Raw genomic sequence first — 7,744 nt, 5'->3', positions numbered from 1 at the left:
TGCCAAGATGTTTTTCACGAAAGTAACCTTCTTCATTGTCTTCTACCACGAGGAATTTGTATGTGAACATCAAACTTGGCTTTGCAATGAGAGCAAGAAACCCAGGATAGACGAGCTGCTTTACGAGCAATGCTGAGGTCTTCTCCCCTGTTGTAATTCCTGTTACAGTCCGAGCATTTCATTACTGTAGTCCAACAATTAATCACAATACCATTCTCAGACATTCTGGTGATTCTGATTAAATCTGTGTCCTCTTCGATGATTAAACGAGGATGACAGAAGACATCCCACAGCATGCACTGCTGTTACTGAAATTCATCTTATAAAATGGTGTTCTTCGCCAAAGAAAGTCTTGGTGAAAGTCCTTCGCTTTGCAGGTTAACTGATTCCCAAATGTTGTTGTTGTTGTTGTTTATATTTTGTTATTGCTTCAGTCAGGCTCACTCAATCTTATAAAGCAACCTACATATTTAAACATAGAAAGCTATCATGTGCAAGTTCGTTTTGTAAACTTGATATGCTAAGAGACAGTCACCCAGATTGGAATTCAGGCGTGTTGATGGGAAGTGACACTATTCCGGGTGGTATTTCTGTTTCAGGAATAAAAGATAGGCTCTGTTCACAATGTCAGTTAAGCCAGCACTAAATTCACTCAACTTTCTGTACCTGAGTCAATTCAGGCATGAGCACACATTTCTGACAGCGCTATTAATAGAGGACCTAACCACAGCACTGCAGACTGAAAGGTTATGTAAAAGAACTCTACTTCTATTGCAACATAATCAAAATAATCCTGAATTTCACCATTAGGTCACTCACTGGCAGTCACCTTACTTAAGAGGAAAGTCTCCTGTGGCTTATGTATGATTTTCTTGTGAGGAACATAAAAGACTGTGGGCTGCAAGAGGAAGGATATGGTTTAAGCAGGCATAGGTGACCTGGATTCCTTTATTCTACCAGCAGATTTAATCCTCTTTTACAAAAGTAATATCTGTCCCTTTACAGGAGCTCTGGAAATTGAAAGTACCCTCACCTTGCTCTGTCAAATCAGTGTGCAGCTGCGAATTGCAGAACACGTCTACTGCTGGTCAGGGCAGGTGACATGAACTTGTTTAGTGCTTCTTTACAACAGTAGAGACTCTGTGGAATCCCATCATGAAAATGAAGCTGTCATGCCACAGTGAAGTCAGAACTCTGTTGGCTTGCAGTTCATGTTTGTCCTTGCTCACAACTGGCTATCTGTAAAGAGACAAAGGCATTTCTGTGGCTAGATAAAGTGATCTGTTCTGTTAATATCCAGCTTCTACACTCCTTATGCACAAACACCTTATCCCAAATGTTTGGTGAAGCAATACCCAGTACATTTTAGGAGAAGATCGCAGGAAAGGAGAAATTAATTTCTTAAATTAGCTTTACCATCTCTGACTCGCTGCCTGTCTGCTGCAGTCTCTCCCATCTCTGCATTAAATAGAAAGGCAATAAAGAATTTAGACTGCCTTTTCTTTCCTGTAACTATTTCTTGTATGATGATTGTCAGATCTTATAGACATTTGCTGTGGTCCTTGCTGCATCAATCTTTTTTCCCTTAGTAGGGTGTATTCATAATGATTCATCTTGTAGTTAGAATAGAAAATTCTGGAAGGTTTTTTTTTTTTTGTCACCTTCAGCATCTTGCTTTGATTGAACATGTTTTATTTGACTTTCTCTCCCAGTTCCTCACTCACAACACAAGTCACAGATTACACCAGGCATAGCTGCTGTTCAAGGGAGAATTTTCTGTCTGGATTCATACTGTTAGCAACATCTGCTGCTCTACTTCAGCTTCTTGGCAAAAGCAAGAAGCCGATGGTAAGGCAGACATAGCTCCCTGTAACACGTTCAGCAGCGTTCCTCTAATTTTACATGCTGGAATCAGCAAGAAGACATTTTAAATGGTAACAATGTGAGGTATCAATTTTAGGCTTAAAAAAAAGTTCCTCTTAGGGAAGTGGGGACCATGTTGTACTCATTACAACACTTGCAAGTTTGAATTTCTTGCAGTTGATACCAAGCAAATCAGGTTGTTTCTGCTGTTTCTAACAGTGAAGTCTATACATGTTTCAAGTCTTATATTCTGGATCTAAATTTTTAGCAGGAAAAAATATCAGTCTGCTGAGCTGTGTGTACCTGTGCACCCTCTCACACTTGTTTTAGCTGTACATTCCCTGATATATAAGTAGTTTACTTGACGGAAGCTCTTTTAGAATGATTCTTGACCACAGTTGCACACAAACAGTAAAATCTAAATTAGTTCTTCCTATCGTAAAAAAAGTGACATCCAACCAGTGCCGTGGATGTACCATGAAAGCCAGTGCTCTGAAAATTGCTTATCAGAGAGAACTTGGGAAAAAAGAGACAGCAATTCACTTCTTTTGTCTTTGATTCACAGCTCCCTGCTTGAATAACAGCATAACGAAAACTGAAAGCTGTTTTGGTTCTGATTACGTCTGACCCATAAATAAAGATTGAAGCTGGTGCTGAGCACTCCGTTCTGTGCAGACGCACTCTGTAAGCTCAAGGCTGCCGCTATGAAACAGGTTCAGAAGTTTAGCTCTTACTCGAATACTGTTGGGCTCACATTTCACTGGATGTGGGTTTGCGTGTGAAGGGAGGTTTCCTGGAAAAAAATGGACCAGTGAACCATTAGTAAGGCAACCAGAGAGAAAGCTGGGCTGGGGCAGCTGCAGTCACTACAACACATCTCTTCAGAACATACCTCAGTGCGGAGCAGGATGAAAATGTTTCTATTTGCTTGCACTGTAGCAGTGTTCAGATTCTACAACTGAGAGCAGAGTCCGGCTGGGTTAACACTAATCCTTGATGATCCCCACAGAGTTAAGAATCTCCACTTCTTCTGTAAGAGTACAGATTGTTAGGCTGATGTGGATGGCAGGCTGCGGTGCTGCAGTGATGTGCCCAAGATGCCAGAGCAAGCCCGTACAGGAGCCAGAAATTGGAGCCAGTCCTGACTTCCATTCCCTGATACATGAAACCACAATGGCTTTGATGTTCAAACCTTGCCATGCGTCTGTCCATCATCCCTTAAGCCCAGCAGTATTCCGCCCGGGTCACCGACCGCAGATAAAGGTTTTGAAAGTGGAACAAAAGGTAGAAAATAATTGTTTAGAAGAGACGTGGATGTCAGCTAAGTCATTCACCAAGGGATGACGCCTCTCGTGTCATGACATGACTTTTGGATAAGGTTTCTGGTATGAAGCTACCTTGAGGGGAACGGTTATGGTAAAAGCGTTTCTGGAACTGCAGGTAAGCCTTATGGATCCTTCCAGTAGTGTTGGCTCAGCCTGTTGGCAGGATGGCCCGCTTTAAGACCTGCATAAACCCAAGTGACCAAGTGACCTTGCTCTAAACTTTATGCAGGTTTATGCTGTTACTAAAAGAGAGAGCACTCTCAGCTGGGAAACCAAGACTTTGCTCTCATTAGCCAGGACCAGGGCAAAATGCCTGCTTTAGAGGTGTTCATTTTAGGCAATGTGCACATGGTTTTTTGAGAGTGCATTGCATTTCTTCCCTCATAATTAGTGAAAAACAGTAAACTTAAAAGTCAAGCAGGAGATGAAAGCAGTAGAAATTAATGGCTGCACTGAGAATCAAAATTGTTATGGGAAGGGTTAAACTCAGCTGAAAAAAGGCATTTTTCTAACTTGTATTTCCCAAGAACTGAGTCTGAGAAATCTTTTGCTGCCTGCAAAGCCTGACCTAATTGCCAGTCAGTTTAATAAACCTGATGGAAAGCAGTCATGAGATCCACTGCTGCGTCAGTTCTCAATCCTTGGAGCCGATACAAGGATGTGAAATAGGAGGCAGGTCGAAATCGATTTGCCTTGTCTGAAATGCTGGGCTGTTACTGCGAGAAAATAAACGTCAGAGCTCTCGTGTGAAGGAAATGAAGGCGAATGTTTGAAAATGGGTATTTCTATGTAGATTTGAAGTCTGAACTTAAAACACACTTCTCGTGTTTGATACTCCTATTGTAGGTGTAGAATAGATATTTAAATAATTGGGACATGATTTTAAATGGCAAGCAGGAAATCTTAATTTACATAATTTATGTTAATCATATTTTACATCTATAATTGTTAATTCTTTACCTGAATAAGAGCAGATACGCCGTGCTCGACAGGGTGTTCATCTCCTGTGGGACAAGAGTATCATTAATTTGAGACCATCAGGTATGTGTTCACAACTTCAATTTTGTTGGTTTTTTTTTTAAGCCATTAAGTATTACTTGATATCTTTTATTAGTTGCTGTGAGTTTTTAACTGATTATTTCAGTGAAGTTACAGTGCAAAGGAGATATTAATGAGGGAGGAAAGGTTGTTTTTAGCTCCCCAACTTCAAAAATATGAATACTAGCAGATCCTATCCTCCCACAAGCTTAAGCTTCCTGCAGCATAATTTTACTCATAATTTGGAAAAGGGAAAACAACAAGGGCTACCTTCCTTTTTCAAATCCCTGCTGAGTTCTCAGCCCCAAACAACCAGGCATCAGTATGAACTTGTTCAAGAACCTCAAAAGATGAACTCCATTTCTTTCTGCACCTGCAGATGAAGCTCCTGCTGTCAAGGCTGGGCCAGCACCCAACGGGCTGCTCCTAATCACGCACCCAGTGACACCCACGGGTTGGTCGTTTGACTTCCTCTGACAATTCTGCAGCCAGCCTGGCCTGCACGTGTATTTTGTACTTACTGATCCCAGTGTCAGTCTGTATGCCCTAACTTCACGTTTTATTTGGAGTGGGACTGGTTTTAAAAGGACAGATGCTCACTTTAAATCAAAGCATGGCACTTGAAGTTTTGCTTTGCTCTTTGAACTGGTTGGACTCCTTGCTGTTGCTCACATTTTGCAAGGTGACGATATCGCTCATCAAACAGTGGCTGACCGTCGCTTATAAAGCACAAGAAGTACTTGGCAATGTTATTTTCTTCTTGGGATGCTCTGGCACAGTAAGCTTGCAGCTCTTTGGGCTGTGCTCCTATTCAAAATCATGACATGTTCCAGCACCTTTCTGGTACAAACTCAGAGGTTTTTTGTTTTTTCAAGCAAACATGCCAGCTGCAGCTGATATCAATGCTCTTATTGATAGGAGCTTTAGCCCAGTGTGGGTATTACTTTCTGCTGTGAGTTGTTTTTAGCTTAAGACAACCGTGTTACATTACAAAGGACCGTGACTAAAGACTACTAATGAAAAGTGTCTGAAGTGCTATTTTGAGTATGGAACAGAGATTTGCCATAAGAAAAAAAGAAATACTTGTTATTTCACTGCTCCTTAACTTGTTTTAAACAGAAATAGCTACTAGAACCATGAGAAGAAGATTCTGTTCTTAGTAGCCTGTCAGACTGTGTTACAGTGCTGGATTGAAAATGCATATACTGTGCAAATACCAGCATGGTTCCAGGCAAGATAAAAAGAAAGGCCCCAGTTTATTCACATACTTTTACTTTTATATGGAAGACCTTGTAAGACATCTTCAGACCAGGCAAAACTGCTGGTAATAGAAAGAGTGGATGGAAGGATGTTATGAATGGAGTGAATGGATAGAAAATAGGATGTGAATGTGTCTGGTCTTCTAGTGGAAGACAGTGCTAAAAATACCTGGTCAAATTGCATGAAAGAAGGAACGGTTCCCAACTGCTCAGTTCCTGGATTGCTGATATAACTAATAGACTGTCCTTCACCTTGTTTTCTCCGTCTTCATGGATTTTTGTTGTCTTTGTTTCATTAGAGGCAGGCGTTGGACTGGCCGAGCCAACTTCATTACCAATAGCTGATAAGAATCAAACCAAAGATGCGCAGGAAGTGAGTGTGGCCACTTTCTGCATTGGTTCTCTTGTCGAAGTGGAAGCTTCCCTCTGCCCAAGGTGGGTAACCATCAGTGGCACTATGAGTATATTCTAATCCCTATTTCCTATCTAAATCACTTTATAAGTTTCAGTATTTCCACATATTTGCTGAATAGCTGTCATAAATGTCAGCATTGTGGGTTTAGTGTGAATAAGAGCCTCAAAATGACAAGTTTTCTTCTGTTGCTGGCAGAATTTCCCAGTTCTAGCAATTATGCACAGCAACAGAGAGCTCATGCACTTACTTACCAACACGGCGAGCACAGCGCACGCTTTGCCTTACTGGAAGCAGTAAGAGAGCTCGTTACTTTGCTTTGTGCTGGACATGCTTCTGGGAAATGAAGGCACTAAATTAGAGCACTGTGAATTTAAATCTCTTTATTCAAGTTTTTGAATAACCCCAATTCTAACATTCTCCATAGTGATTAAGATTCTGTGTTCGCTTGTGGAATGGTCTCTTTTTTCGTCTGAAGCTAGCAAGGCTAGGTAAAGAGAGACATCACAGGGAAAGGCCTCTATTTTAGTTCTGTCAATGTCTGTTTGTCATTACTCATAATAAATGGCTCCTTATCTGTTGTTCTGTCTTCTTAATTAAGAGGTCTCTGGTGTAATAAAAGTGAAAGCTGCAATGATCACCTAATAGCTCTTCTAGGAATTAATGTTTTACTGTGGTAGAAAGGTCAAAATACAGGTTAAACAGATGTTTAATCCCATAGGTTTTGTCTTCTTTCCAAATCCGTGCAGATTTCACAGCCATTTTCTTGCTATGACTGTGACAGAATTGTCCACAATCCTGAAATGTGATAAATCCAGTTATCAGATGTACATTACACTTGAGCTGGAGTTAAAAGAAGTGGTAGAGGCAAACGTAGTGAAATTGGATAGCTGGCAGTGTCTTTGATGGTAACTATAATGCCTCACTTTTCTTGACCTCCACAAGCTGTTCTGTGCTCGAATAAATCTCAGCTAGAAGCAGCAGCTCTGCTCCACTGATGTGCTGCTTCCCCTCTTGTCTAATGCAAATGCAAAATGTGCTCACTTGCAAAGAGGGTTTGTTCTTGCTCTTATTTTCATTTGTGGCAGGATTACACGGATACAGCTGAGGAGAATGTCACCTGTGAAAGGAGTCGTTTGGATAAGCCCTTCACGATGTGTTCATACAGTTGCAGTCTGTTTCTTAATTCTAAAGGTGTATTAGAGGCTGAACAAGCATCCTTCCCCAGACAAAAGATGAAAGCTGTACGTGGATTATGCATAAGCGATGAGCAAAGAGGTGAACTTTACTGCATGTGTGCATAGTGCTGTGTAGAGAAAGCATTCCAAGCGGAAATGCAGGCTGAGGTGACACAAAGGATGTAATTAAAAAATGTGACATTTGTTGAAACTCACAGATCGAGAATCTCCTAAGCAGGTGTTTTTCAATTAGGAGCATAGTGAAACAAGTGGTTTGGTTGGTTTTCTTGAAGTTATTTAGTAACAGAAAACTGCTTGTGAAGTGTTCTGGGCTCAAAATTACTGTTAGTCTGGACGGATCATTCCTGGTTAAACAGTTGTCCCATGAGATGCATGCAAAAGCAAGTGATGCACAACTGGGCAGTGGCTCGTGCTGTTAGCTCTGCCTGCAGCGATTTGGAGAGCACTCACTGGCAATCCAGTCGTGCACGGTTGATTCCTTATTGTTCAGCTTCTGAATTTAATTCTAATATACTCAGCATTTCATAACAGTATTTTAACCCGTTAGTTATTACCTGAATGTTAATCATGTCTAAATTTGGCCACAAACGATACCCTGAGATAGAGCAGATTCAACAAACTACAGCTGCAGAATTTCTCAAACTTCAG

The sequence above is a fragment of the Tetrao urogallus genome, assembly GCF_951394365.1.
Source record: "Tetrao urogallus genome assembly, chromosome: 20".
Classification (NCBI taxonomy): domain Eukaryota; kingdom Metazoa; phylum Chordata; class Aves; order Galliformes; family Phasianidae; genus Tetrao; species Tetrao urogallus.
Note: the sequence above shows the minus strand (reverse complement) of the source record.